This window comes from Xenopus laevis, chromosome 7S, assembly GCF_017654675.1.
Source record: "Xenopus laevis strain J_2021 chromosome 7S, Xenopus_laevis_v10.1, whole genome shotgun sequence".
NCBI lineage: Eukaryota > Metazoa > Chordata > Amphibia > Anura > Pipidae > Xenopus > Xenopus laevis.
Window position 1 is genome coordinate 99,392,280 of NC_054384.1, and position 14,448 is coordinate 99,406,727.

Here is a 14,448-nt window from a genome sequence, read left to right on the forward strand (position 1 = left end):
GGGAAGGCATTTTGGGGAGATTAGTCGCCCGAAGAAGAGGAGATTTGTTGCTAGGCGACTAATCTCCCCGGAACACTGCGTGTGCCTCCACCCTAACACTTCAAAAGCTGTGTATGTGGTCAAAAGGCCTTCCTGACCAATATTTGTTCTGACCAGATCATTTAGTCAGCTACAATGAAATATAGCACACCTGGATGAGATTGTTACAGATTAATTGAGTCCTACATTGGTTGATGCCTCCATACAAGTGCTCATAAGGGCATCAGTCAACCAAGCCATCGTTCTGAGTTGTCAATTTTGGTATTAAGTCTAACTCCTAATGGGGATCCAAAGAGAGACCACATTTAGTTGTAAGCGAAAGCACTAAAGGTGGCCATAAACATTACAATTACGATCTTTCCTGGAAAAGATCTTTCCAAGAAAAAAAGCTGAATCGTCAGATATACAGGTAGAAACAATAGTTTTCCACCTGTATCTTAGCGCTAACAATGGCTCATGTTCGGGTGGTGAGCCGACCGTTATCCAAGTCTTCTACTGATATCGGCTGGCTTGTCTCCCACCATACACGCACCAAATATTCCACAAAAAATAGTTTCATACGATATTATCGGTGCGTCTATGGCCACTTTAGTCTAATTCCATTCAAACTTTACTGGAAACAAAAAGGCAAAATCAGCACAAAGACTCTAAGGGCAGAGACACATGGGGAGATTCGGGGAGATTAGTCGCCCAGCGAGAAATCTCCCCTTCTTCGGGAACTGCCTTCTCGTCGGCAAAGATTAGTCGCCCTGAAGAAGAGGAGAAAAAGTCCAAGTCCATCTAGTATGAAGCAACTTATGACCTGACGCATATTTTGGTGCCTTTCTATTTAATATCCTGCTTTACAGTGATTATTTATGCTGTGTGTCTGAAGACAAAATGGGAAATAAAGCTTTTGTCTAAGATAAAATTCCATAAAGTTCAATTTGCACAGGGATCAAGTGTTCTTAAATGTGAAGACACGCTGATTAATTAATTGCTGTAACCCAGCCACAGTCAGTCAAAACTGGAGAAAACGACTGGCTTTAGATTGCACAAACTTGGCACCCGTTACCGAGATCCCTGGTGAATCAGGCGCTTGTGTTGACCCAGCTTCTTTGGGCTTTCCTTTTTTCTCCTTGTTAACAGGGACACAAAGTCCCAGAAACTCAATCTCTCTTTGCAAGAGACTTTCATACCCATTTCTCTATCATCTCCTTACAGCTGCTTTCCATTTACAAAAGAATTGTATTTTATTAGCTGAAAAAAGCCGTCCTAGTCTGTAAACTAATCTGCCCTAGTTTTACAATGTTCTCCGAGGACCAACTGAACATCTCAATGAGCCCCTTGAGCCACAGTCCACATGGTCTAGATGTCTACGTTGGGGGGGTTTGAAAACGGCCATCTGGGCTTTGAAATATATATGTCATAACAAGAACAAGGGGTGATGGAGACATTTGACAGGAATCACAATATTTTTCCTACCAAATAATGTTAACTGGGTGCTTACCTTGTCAATGTACAAATCCTACTCACTACTTTCTTCTACCATTTAACATTATGAAAAAGAAAACAGCCAGAAATATAAATATATATATATATATATATATATATATATATATATATATATATATATATATATATAATATGTGTACAACTGTGCAAGGTTTGGATGCCTTTTTTTAGCAAATGAGATAATGTAGAAAATAATATTTCCTACCCCTGCAACAAACTAGAGGCAACTCCAGAAATGTTAGATAGAAATGATGTTACTCTGTAATCCTCATCCAAATTGACATAAATAAACTGCCATGTTGTTATACACATCAATTTGAAGCTCAATGGCTTGCCGATTATCTTATTTATAAACCTCTGAAATAGAAATCCATTCAAATTTAATGCACATTTCTGGAGTATCAAAGTACAATAAAGGCTTCTGTTGGTTCCAGGTAGTATAACATTACAATATATAAATAGATATCATTATAATGACATTGATATTTTTGTGATCAATTTGAAAATGACTGAATTTTTCTTTTCTCCAAAATACTCACTGTCTTAGTTTAAGCCATGATAAAATGTCTACAGTTATTTCTAGCACACAAAACCAGGTATAGTTTCATACCTTGACTGGTATCCTTAATTTTAGGAAGGTTCCTTCCTCTCCCTTGTTCTTAGATCTCTTGGTGGATACATCCCACTCATCTCAAAGAACCAAATTTCTCTCCAAATGGGACCTTTTTCTCTGTGCCCACTTCGGAACAGTGCTGAGAAGGCTTTTAAAACATGCTGTGAATCTGAGAATATGATGAGCCAAGTCTCCTAATCACAAGAGAAAACAGAGAAGCCAGATCTGGGCAGATCGCTAGCGAGATAACGCTTTTAGCAATGTACCTGCAGGCTGCCCCACCAACATCAAACTAAAGTTCACGATGAATAGAGATTTTTTTTTTCTCTCTCTCTCTTTCTTTCCCCGTCTCTCCTATTCTGCTATCACCAAAGAGGAAAAGAGACGGGAGGTTCATCTTTCACATGAAAACTTAATAACTCTTTAACAGAAGGGAGATCGGTTTTCCTACTGTTATTCAAACACGAGAGGGGCGAGAGAGTTATAAAGACAACAGGAAAAAAAAAAGCCTTTACTATGTAGCGAGCAAGAGAAGGAAAACGTACTTTTCCACTTTCGCCCTTTGATGTTGAACATTGTGAGACAAGGTTTCAGAAAAAAAAGTTTTTGAAAAAAAAAAAAGCTTGACAAAAAAATCGATTCTACCGTCTATCGGGTAACACAGCCCCTCATCACAAGCCATTCAGCCACAGAATCTATAGATAAAAACCATCTAGTATTACCTCTTCATATAGACTTTAGGTCTTTTCTTACTTGGCTGCCTACATGGGGATTGTTTGTTTAATATAATCCAATCGCATGCTTTACACCCTTTGAAGATAAAGCCCTTTAACAAATCAAGGTGCAGAGGGGAAAAAAAGCACCAGTAATCTGAATTAGAACCAGACACAGCAAATTTAATGTGCCCTTAATCATGGCATGTTAAGGGAATCGAGGGGTCAGAAACACATGCTCAGATTTGGGGAGATTTAGTTGCCCGGCGATAAATCGCCTCTTCTACGGGGGGGCGACTAATCGCCCCGAACTGCCTCCCGCCGGCTACAATCTAAATCGCTGCAATCGCAGGTGGGATGGCACTTGGAGAGCTTAGTTTTCCGAAGTCGCCCGAAGTTTCCTCATGAGGCGACTTCGGAAAACGAAGCACTCGGCAATTTTCATTCTAGCCAACGGGAAGGCAGTTCAGGGAGATTAGTCGCCCCGAAGAAGAGGAGATTTGTCGCCAGGTGACTAATCTCACCGAATCTGACCGTGTGTCTCTGCCGTTAAAAACAAACAGGAGATGTCGGCCCCCTGTAGAGAGGGTCGGTAACATTAGAACAAAAGTTGCCTTTGCAGAAATGGTCTAAGACTTATATAATGGCAAACAAAAATGCTACGTATTGAGAGTATTTAAGATATGCGATATGGAATGTGTTGTGCAGCAGGCTGATAACTTCCTCAACAACACAAAGAGTGAACACATTTTATTCATCATTTGATAGAAGAGAAATTTGGGCAAAGCATTGTTCTTATGGGAATTAACACATTGAAGGCTGGAAAAAACCTAGTTCTGTACTACTGAATGAGGGCAATACATCCAAGGCAAATGGCATTCAATGGCATTCAGAAACTCTTGGGGCCACATAGAGTGAAACCACAATTTTAAGTCCCCTGAAATTTAGTTTTCCTGCATTTTACATCATTTTTTTAGGTCCCACCAATTTATAATGGATTTCAATGCGTGTGGTTCCCTGTTTCACATAGGGGCAGATTTATCAAGGGTCAAAGTGAATTAGAGGGAATTTTCGAAGTAAAAAAATTCAAATTGTAAGTAATATTTTGGATACTTCGACCATCAAATAGGATACTAAGAATTCAAATTCACTTCGACTTTGATTCGAAGTAAAAATCTTTCGAATATTAGACCATTCGATAATCGAAGTACTGTCTCTTTAAAAAAACTTCGACTTCAATACTTCGCCAAATTAAACCTGCCGAAGTGCTATGTTAGCCTATGGGGACCTTCTAGACCATTTTACAAAGTCTTCATAGGAAGTAAAATCGTTCGATCGTACGCTAAAATCGTTAGAATCGTTCAATTCGAACAATTTAATCGTTCGATCAAACGATTTTACTTTGATCGTTCGATGGTCAAATTCGGTGAAAAATACGATCAACTACGATATTCGAATTTGAAGTATTTCAATTTGATGGTCGAATTTTAAAGCATTTTTTACTTTGAAATTCGACCCTTGAAAAAATCTGCCCCATAATGTTTTCCTGGCTTTTATATTAAAATGTCCTTATATCCCCAAAAATGACTGTTTGTCCTCTATGTATGTTATTATTAGTGAAATTAAGAGGTTTAACCCCTATATGTAATATAAGGCACTAAAGCAAGTGATTGGTTCATGACTGTATGAGGTGCAGACTAATTGGAATTGACTAATTACAGAGTAATGTAATAAAAGGCACCCTCCGATCCCCATCCTCCCACCCACTTTTTTTTAACTATAGAGGAAGCAGAACCCACAGTTCAGGCCCCTGTTCCGCAGGCCCCCCTGCCACTGCGGGGTCTGCTTCCTCTATAGTTACCCCACTGGCTGTACTCACAAGAGCTTACAATCTAAAGGCATGTTTTCTTTATTAAGATGGAACAGGAGTACATAGGCTAGCGCTCTAATATATGACACTAGGGGGGTTATTTAATAAAGTCCGAATGCCAAAAACTCGAAAACGTTTAGTTTTTTTTTTTTTAAACAAAAAATCTGATTTTTTTGTGAAAAAAACCTTGAATTTGTCTTGATGTATTAAACCCCGAGGATGGAAATAGTCAGAATCCAAAAATCTGGCATCTCAGACCTGCCGAAGTTATATATAAGTCAAAGGGAGAAGTCCAGAAGATATCCTGATCTGCGCTGGGTTTCGTGCAAAAATCCGAAGATTTTGTCGTTTTTGGGCAAAATTCCCGTAAAACACAGACAGAAAGTTTTTACAGACTCCCATGAACTCTAAATTTGACCCTTGATAAATCTGCCCCTAAGCCTTAGAAAAGGAATTGAGTGAGCAATGGAACATTATTGCTGTGCTTAGAACAGGGGATCGACTCGTCTCTGCTCAGTAACTACATTCTCTCAGCAGTGTCTTGACAAGACTTTCCTCTGCTCACAAACTTATTTTTCTCCTGAAACTGCCCAGTCGGGAAAAAATAACCAGCAGAAGGATTTAATGCTGTGAATTCATTATATTAGCAGTGTAATAACTGCAAATATCTTGATAATTAGATACAAAAAAGAACTCCCGTCAGTTGCAAAAGAGCTTAGAAGAGTATCTTTACATTCATTTCCGTTAAGCATAATGTTTAGAAGCCCAGTGACATCACATAACTGGAGTGCACATGCCTAGTGATGTCATATGAGTGGAAGTGGGTGCACGCATCATGAAAGTGGAATGAACACACCTCATATATCATAAAAGATTTGATAGCCTTGCTGGTCTTTCTGCCAACTCAACAATTAGGAATCAATGGAATTTCTGGAATATTCAGCAGGGAATGTAACCTGTTCTACTGCCGGTGATAATATCAGTTCACATCCACTGATAAATGTGCTGCAGGGCAGAGCACTATCAGGAAATATTCCAGGAACTTAATGCACGTAACTTAGAGGAGTGTTAGGATAGAAAGCTGCATAAATGATGGGACAGAGCTCACAAATCAGGCATTTTTCATAGTACAGGTATGGGATCCGTTATTCGGAAACCCGTTATCCAGAAAGACTGTCTCCCATAGACTCCATTTTAATAAAATAATCCAAATTTTTAAAAACAATTTCCTTTTTCTCTATAGTAATAAAACAGTAGCTTGTACTTGATCCCAACTAAGATATACTGTAATTAATCCTCAATGGAGGCAAAACCAGCCTATTGGGTTTATTTAATGCTTACATGATATTCTGGTAGATTTAGGGACAGATTTATCAAGGGTCAAAGTGAAAATTCAAATTTCCATCTATTTTATGTCTACTGTGAAAAAAAAAAACTTGAATATCTAAATTTATCATGTACTGTCTCTTTAAAAATTCAACTTCAACTATTCGTCATCTAAAACCTGCCGAATTGCTGTTTTAGCCTATGGGGGACCTCCTAGAACCTATTTGGAGTCAATTGGTGGACTTTGAGAAATCAAAATTATTTTTTGAAAATACCTTGAATCAAATTCGATCGAATACAATGTTATTTCAATTCGTAGAATTCGAATTCGAACGAAAACGGCCTATTCACCCGGGAAAAAAAACGTTGATTCTTTTAATACGTTTCAGCTGGTCTTTTTTTATTCGAATTTCAACGTTTTTTTTTATTCGAAATTCGACCCCTGATATATCTGCCCCTTAAAGTATGAAGACCCGAATAACGGAAAGATACATTCTAGAATATCCCAGGTGCCGAGCATTCTGGATAACAGGTCCCCTACCTGGAATGAAAATAAGGCAAGGAGGGTTTCCAGATATGGGCTCTAAATTTGAATCTCCATACTTGAAGGGGCAGATTTATCAAGGGTCGAATGTCAAAGTAATGGGGTTTTTTTGAACTCCCATAAAGTTGAAATTCAAATAAAAAAAGACCAACCGAAATACATTAAAAAAATCTACGTTTTTTTTTTGCTGGTGAATAGGCTGTATTCGATTGATCGAATCGAAGTAAGATCGAATTCAATCGAATTCGATTCGAAGTATTTAAAAAAAAGAGATAAATTTTGATATTCCAATTTTCTAATTTTTTTCAAATTCAAATCGAATTTTGACTATTCCCAAGTCGAAGTACACAAAAATAGCTCTAAATTTTAGTTATTTTACTTCGTTTTTTCAATTCGACCCTTGATAAATCTTCCCCTAAGTCTACTAGAGAATCATTTGAACATTAAATAAACCCAACAGGATTGTTTTGCCTCAGATTAGGTTTAATTATATCTTAGTCGGGATCAAGTACAAAGAACAGGGACATTTTTAAAAATAATTAGTTCATTATACTGGCGTCTATGGAGCTGTAATTTGGAGCTTTCTGGATAACGGATTCTATACCTGTGCACATCAGTAAACGCATATACAAACTTCTCAATCTAAATATCACTTCCAGACTTAATAATGGTCCAATGCAAAAATGCTGGGGGTACAAATGCTAAATGCACAAAAAGCATAAGCTACTTGGATACATACAGTATCCCTACTACTAAATCCTGTCTCCTGCATCTCAGGGGGAAATGAAACGCTTCCTGATTTACAAGATTTACACAAATATAACCGCAGTTTTATTGCCTCCTATTCTACACTCAACGGGGAAATTCATTCAAGTGAATGATTTTCACAGGCTTACACGTTTCAGTCGCTGAAAAGCAAAAGCACTGTAATCCCAGCATAAAACATTTCGGATCAAAGCGTATTTTTACTGGAGCTCAATGAAGCGTTCTGTTCGTATGGAATCGCTCTGCAAACAATGTTTTTCCAACAGCCTGTGCTACATTTTAGGGCTCTTACTGGCGAGCGTTTTTACCTGCGCTCTCCTGCGTTCCGTTTTTCTGCGTTCAGCCGAGGGGAGCGCAGGGATAGACGCATTACATTTTTTCCAATGGGGCTGTACTCATACAGGCGCGTGTAGGCGCCGAATGCAGGTTGAGACGCAACATGCTGCATTGGAAAAATGTAATGCGTCTATTCCTGCGCTCCCCTGCGGCTGAACGCAGACAAACGGAACGCAGGGGAGCGCAGGTAAAAACGCTCGTCTGTAAGAGCCCTAAAGAAGACGGAAAGTCGTTTACCATTTGGGAGTGTCAAATACTAGGCACCTGCAAGTGATTGTATTTACTTAGCTGAAACCCCGGGCCGGTGCTCCTATCAGCAGAAAACTGCACCGGCTCAGGGTTATACCAGTGAGCAGCATCGAGCGATCCTCTTCCGTCTTCTTCTTTCTTCTTGAAGCTGCGCATGTGTATTAGAGTGAAAAGTGGAAATTTAACTAAAAAGTCGGCTATTTAGTTCTACTGCTCTTTCTTCTGCCCTGGGAAATTTGAAGAAAGAAGAAGCCGGAAAAGGATCGATCCGTGGTGCTCACTGGTATAACCCCGGGCCGGTGCAGTTTTCTGCTGATAGGGGTTTCATGTAAGTAAATACATTCACTTGGGGTGCCTAACATTTGGCACCCCCAAGTGTGAAACAACTTTCCTTCTCCTTTAATTCAGTGGCCCACAGATATTGCCAGCGTTATACACAGGGATTTTACACACTGCACATTTGCTGCACCACCGCATGATTTAAAGGAAAACTATACTCCCCCAAACAATGTAGGTCTCTATAAAAATATATCACATTAAACAACTCATATGTAAAACCCTGCTTCATGTAAATAAACCATTTTCATAATAATACACTTTTCTAGTAGTATGTGCCATTGGGTAATCATAAATAGAAAATTGCCATTTTAAAAAATAAGGGCCACCCCCTGGGATCGTAGGATTCACGGTGCACACAAACAAACCATACATGTTAGGTCACATGAGCCAATTAACAGACAGAGTTGTGTCTTTTGCTTCCACACTTCTTCCTGTTACAGTTAGAGCTTCAGTATTTCTGGTCAGGTGATCTCTGAGGCAGCACACAGACCATCACAAGATGGTGGCTCAAGGCAAGAGATGTAAAAGGGCAATATTTACTTAAATATATATTCCAGTTTGGTAAGATTCTTTAATATGCCACTTAATATGATATAAACTATCAATGACTTAAGTGTTCATTTTGGGGGTATAGTTTTCCTTTAAAAGGCATCTCAATAGAAAACCTTGCAAAATGCCAATAAATTGAAATTTTACAATATCCATTCATTAAACTTTTTCAGTGCTTTAAAATTATTTGTCATTGTAACGGCTATAGTCCTAAAACAATGTAGCAGAACTGACATCTGCTACATAGTCAGGAGTCAGAATCAGGAGTGCCGAGAATGTAAACAGGCAGACGGGCAATTACATTTACAAATAACTTTAGATTCTTGCGTTATGTAAAGAGCTGTTTTGGGTGGAGTTCCCTTTAAGAATCATGAATGGAGGATATTACTACTGACTACACCAAGCCCATGATTAGTATTACATTTAAACCAACCGCTCAACCCTGCCCCCAAAATCATCAGCAATGATTGGACAATCAATTTCCCCAATCCAAAGATACCTATTTGTGATTAATGAGGCCTCCCAACTTGCCAAGACCCCACGCCAGATTTGGACTGATCTTGTGAAGGTTATTTATTTTTATGCTACAGGCAAAGCCAGAATATTTTGGTGATAGAGAATAGGAGCCCCAGGAACGCAGGGGTCCAATTTGAGCGAAGGAAGGAAAAAACAGGGGTGTTAAGCTGTGTACGTTTATCAATTGTTCACCAAAGCTAAAGGACACCCCTAAAGATATACAAAAGTTGTTTATATACAAAAATAGATATACAAATGTTGTTAGTAATGAGTATTTTGCACACCTAACTCGGTGCCCTGCTCTAATATAAATTAACCCCTATTCCCCTATGATTTGTGTCTGTAGGAAGGACTGTCACCAACTGCAACCTTTAGGGCTAGGCCACACGAGGAGATTCGGGGAGATTTTGTCGCCTGGCGACTAATCGCCTCATCTTTTGCGCGACTATCTCCCTGAACTGCCTCAGCGTTTTTCCCCATAGGCTACAATGCAAAGTCGCCTGCGCTAATGCACATGCGGCGATGCGTTTTCAATAGTCGCCCAAAGTTGCCTCACTGAAATTTAATTTTAGCTTCACCTTACTGAAATAAGAAACTTTCGAAATACAATTAAAAATTCTGTGCCGTTTCTGAAATAATCAAGTTTATCTTCACTATCCCTCTCTCAGCATCTGTTTCTCCTCATTCTGTCTTCATTCAGCTGTTGGATGTCAGATATTCATTGACAGTCAAGGTGGCCATACAGAGGGAGATCCGCTCTTTTGGCGAAGTCGCCAAATGAGCGGATCTCTCCCCGATATGCCCACATTGAGGTGGGCGATATCAGGCTGATCCGAATGTGGGCCCTAGGGACCAATGATCGGATCAGAATGGACTGGCGGTTGGATCACGGGACTGCATCAAGGATTTTTTACCATGCCCAATCGACCGATCGGGGACGCCCATCGTATGGCTCCACATACGGTCCAATAAGCTGCCGACTCGGTCTGTCGGCAGCTTTTATCAGCCCGTGTATGGGGGCCTTTAGAACCAATATATCTTTGGATAGAAGATGTATTAGAGCTCACTCTATTAAAATCACGAGACATCACGTCTCTCTACATGCAAGATTTGTGCCAAGGGCAGTTATTTTGTTTGTACTGGAATCAGTTATTTGAGTGAGCTCTAATACATCTGCTAAAGAAAAGGAACACCCAACTGCTGCATGAAGAGAGAATGAAGAGAAACAGATGCTGAGAGAGGAATTGTGAATATAAACTTGATCAATTCAGAAACAATGGAGAATTTTTTATTAATGATTATTATATTATTATTTCAGTATGAGGAAGCTTAAATTCAATTTTCATTTTGCCATTAGTTCCCCTTTAAAGATTTTCATTAATAAAACCCTGATCCCTTTGTAAAGACCCCCAAACACGGGCCGATAAAAGCTACAAACTGGGTCAACAGCTTATTGGCCCGTGTGTGGGGCCATCTGACGGGCCTCCCCGATCGATATCTGGCCGATCTCGATCGGGCAGGTTAAAAAATCCCGCCGGATCGCGGACGCATCTTTGCGTGTATTTGGTACCGTGATCTGACCGCCCGTGCATCAGCCCAACATCACCCACTTCCATGTGGACACATCGGGGAGAGATCCGCTTGTTTGGTGACATCACCAAATAAACGGATCTTTACGTCTATGGCCACCTTAAGGCAAAGTGTTCCCCAGGTGGAAGATGCAACCTTGTCTCTGCTTTTGGTTTCTCTATTCAGCCCGTTTAGGCAATAGAGACAATGGGTCTGTCATCTCCTGCACAAACTCCGACGCGTTTCTCTCCTCACTCTTGTCAACTCCTTCAAACTGCTACACAGACCAGGTTTTATCCAAGCGCAGGTATCAAGGCACCTCACCCCAGAAAGGACTCACCATGGTACATTCCTAATGTTATTTTAACCTCCCTACACTTACTGCATTGCCTCATTTAACCTCTGCTACAACTCTGTTTACATAACACAGTAAGAGCCAGTAGTACAGACACAAGGCTGGAGTTGGCTCTTTACCGACTTACTGGCAAATCCTTACTTGCACTATATAACGCCCTTAATAAGCAAATGTGCCTTGGCTACTGCATTATATCTCTTATACCATTTTTAAAGAAGATTCTTTATTTTGTATTATTAATACACATCATTTTATTTGAGTAGCATTTAAATAAATCTGTAAAGGGTAACTAGACAACGTTATAGTTATTCCCATGGAATATAAACACATATTATATAACATATATTAACACATATAGATATTCCTGGAGGCAGAATTGTCATTTGTAGTTTTTTTGGTTTTTGATCAGAACGATCATAAGATAAATATAATAAAAACACAGACAAAACAAAGTTTGACCAAGAGCTTGCAGTCTTACATGTGCAATTATTTTATGGACAAATAGAATACAGGTATGGGACCTGTTATCCAAAATGTTTGGGACCTGGGGTTTTTCGGATAGCAGATCTCTAAGTAATATGGATGTTCATACCTTAAAAAATAATGTAGATATTAAATAAACCCAATAGGCTGGTTTTGCTTCCAATAAGGATTAATTATATCTTAGTTGGGATCAAGTACAAGCTACTGTTTTATTATAACAGAGAAAAAGGAAATTATTTTTTTACATTTTTATTATTTCGATAAAATGGAGTATATGGGAGTAAGCCTTTCCATAATTCATAGTTTTCTGGATAATAGGTTTTCCGGGTAATGGATCTCATACTTGTATAGATTAGGGATGCACCGAATCCAGGATTCGGTGCAGGATTCAGGCTTTTTCAGCAGGATGCGGCCGAATTCTTCTACCCAGCCGAACCAAATCCGAATCCTAATTTGCATATGCATTTGGGAGGGAAATCATGACTTTTTGTCACAAAACAAGGAAATAAAAAATGTTTTTCCCTTCCCACCCCAAAGTTGCATACGGTCGGACGTAGCATGGTTGACTATTAGTGATGGGCGAATTTCTCCTGTTTCGCTTTGCCAAAAAATTTGTGAATTTCCCGCAAAATTTGCAAAACCCCCGAAACGGCAAAAGATTAGCGGGAAAAATCTTGAAATCGGAAAGTTCACAAAAAAATTGTGAAATTCAAACGTTTTCACGAAAAATCGTGAAAATCGGAAATTGATGCCGGAAACGCGGAAATTCGCCGCGAATTTGTGCCAGGAAAATGTATTCGCCCATCACTATTGACGAAGTGCCCAACCTGATCTGTGTGGCCTCAAGATCCAGTGCAGATTATCAAACTGAACTCTCCCTTTAGCAAATTACATATATATATGTGTATATATATAAACGGTGAGTCGTGATGTCATTTTTGTCACATGACTCACTAAAATGTGTGTATTATAATAAATAAAGTACCCTTTATATAATGGTATTAGACGTCACCTCTGAGTTTTTATATGGTCATGAAACTCCTCGGTGACTTATAATATCCTTATATTTTACAATAGGGGGTATTTTATTGACTATATATATATTACAATGAAAAGAAGCAAACTCTTGCAACATGAAAATAACTCCAGAAACTCTTGGGTTCCTAAATAAATGAACTAGTGATCACTTTAATGCCATTTCTGGGACCCACAGGCAAGTGCAGCCCTTTTTACAGAACCCCCATATCATCAGTGAACTATCCCATCCCCCCCACACCCCAGCCCTCCAATGGTTGCCCATACATGTGTAGCCTTGGGGCATCTGTCACACATACAAATACACCAGGTGGGGATAGGGTGGATTAGACTCAATAGGAATGTGAACCTGCATTTATACACAGCCCCTGGCTGCTCGAGGATGCTGGGATCAGTAGTTTAAAAAAGAAGAGTTAGAAAGGAATATAACTCCAGCTAAAAAAAACATAATTGAATGGACATATTGTGAAAAGAGACGTTGAAGTGAAAGACTCACCGTGTCGGAGTTGTTCAGCCTCCCCAACATGTGACAGGAGAGGAGCGAGTTTCCCTTTCTCCTTCCTTAGCTGCGAGTAGTCGAACCGCGCTCCCTGCCCTTCCTCAGGACACTTTACTCCCGCAGCCCGGACACAGAAACTGCCTCCAGAGCAGCAGCCAGGGACAAGTCATTCTTGCAGTCTGGTGTCCAGGGACGGGGTCGCGGCTACGGGGAAAGGAGACAGATCCGCAGAGAAAGCAGCAGCAGCATAAATCCCTGGCACAGGCAGTTAAGAGCGCAGGCAGTTAGGCGCACTGGCAGTTAGCAGAACAGGCAGTTAGCAGCACTCACTAGCGCTACTGCTGCTCATTCCCACCCCCTTCCCTCGGCCCCTGTATAGAAATCGGCTCCTCCAGACACACGCGAGCCCAGATTCCCAGCAGGAGGCGAAACTCTACTTTAAAGAACAAAAAAAATTCTCTTTCTTCTTTTTTTTTTCTCCTGCAGATGACGTGTCTGTAACAACACGCCCCCTTCTGGGAGTTATTGCACCCGGATAATAATAATGATAATAATAGTCCCCTCTGGGCAAATACCTGCGCTGGTATCTAGTGCAATCCTGCGAGCTGAGTGCAAGCCTCTAGGGCAGGGGCCCCATCAGCTAGCTAATGGCTTTTCCATTGGCTGCCTCTGACAGCTGCTACTCAAGGGATTCTTTGCTTATTCCTAGTGACATAACTAGATATTACCAGGAACCACAGCAATTTATTTTAGGCTCCCAAAATGTCTAGAGGTTGATGATCTGTTTTACCAATATTCAGTGGCGTAACTACCGGGGGAGCAGGGGGTGCAATTGGGCTGGCAGTCATGCGCCCACCGCAGCGGCTGCAGCGAGGGTGGGGGGGCGGGGACCGGCTGCACGGCCCGCACCAGGGCCCGCCCCCACCTAGTTCCGTCTCTGCCAATATTTATTGAAATTGTATATGAATTAAAGCCTCATGGGGCCCCTATACCCATGGGGAGAAATACCGGGGGGTGCAGGGGGCGCAATTGCACCGGGGTTTGCCGGAGGTTAGCGATTGCGCAAATCCTAAGTGCCAATAGTTTCTGAAGGTGGGTGGGGGCCCGGCTGCACACGCTACACCCGGGTCCTGCGCCCGATACTTACATTACTG

General features: G+C 40.5%; 1 protein-coding gene across 1 annotated transcript in view; it reads right to left on the bottom strand.

Moving 5' to 3' along the window:
• ntf4.S (neurotrophin 4 S homeolog) overlaps positions 1 to 13,802 on the bottom strand; it is a 76,569-nt gene extending 62,767 nt beyond the window's left edge. The window contains exon 1 of the mRNA XM_041571617.1: positions 13,292 to 13,802. The gene's annotated coding sequence lies outside the window, so the exon portion shown is untranslated. The remainder of the gene's footprint in view (positions 1 to 13,291) is intronic.
• Between the last annotated feature and the right edge of the window lie 646 nt (positions 13,803 to 14,448).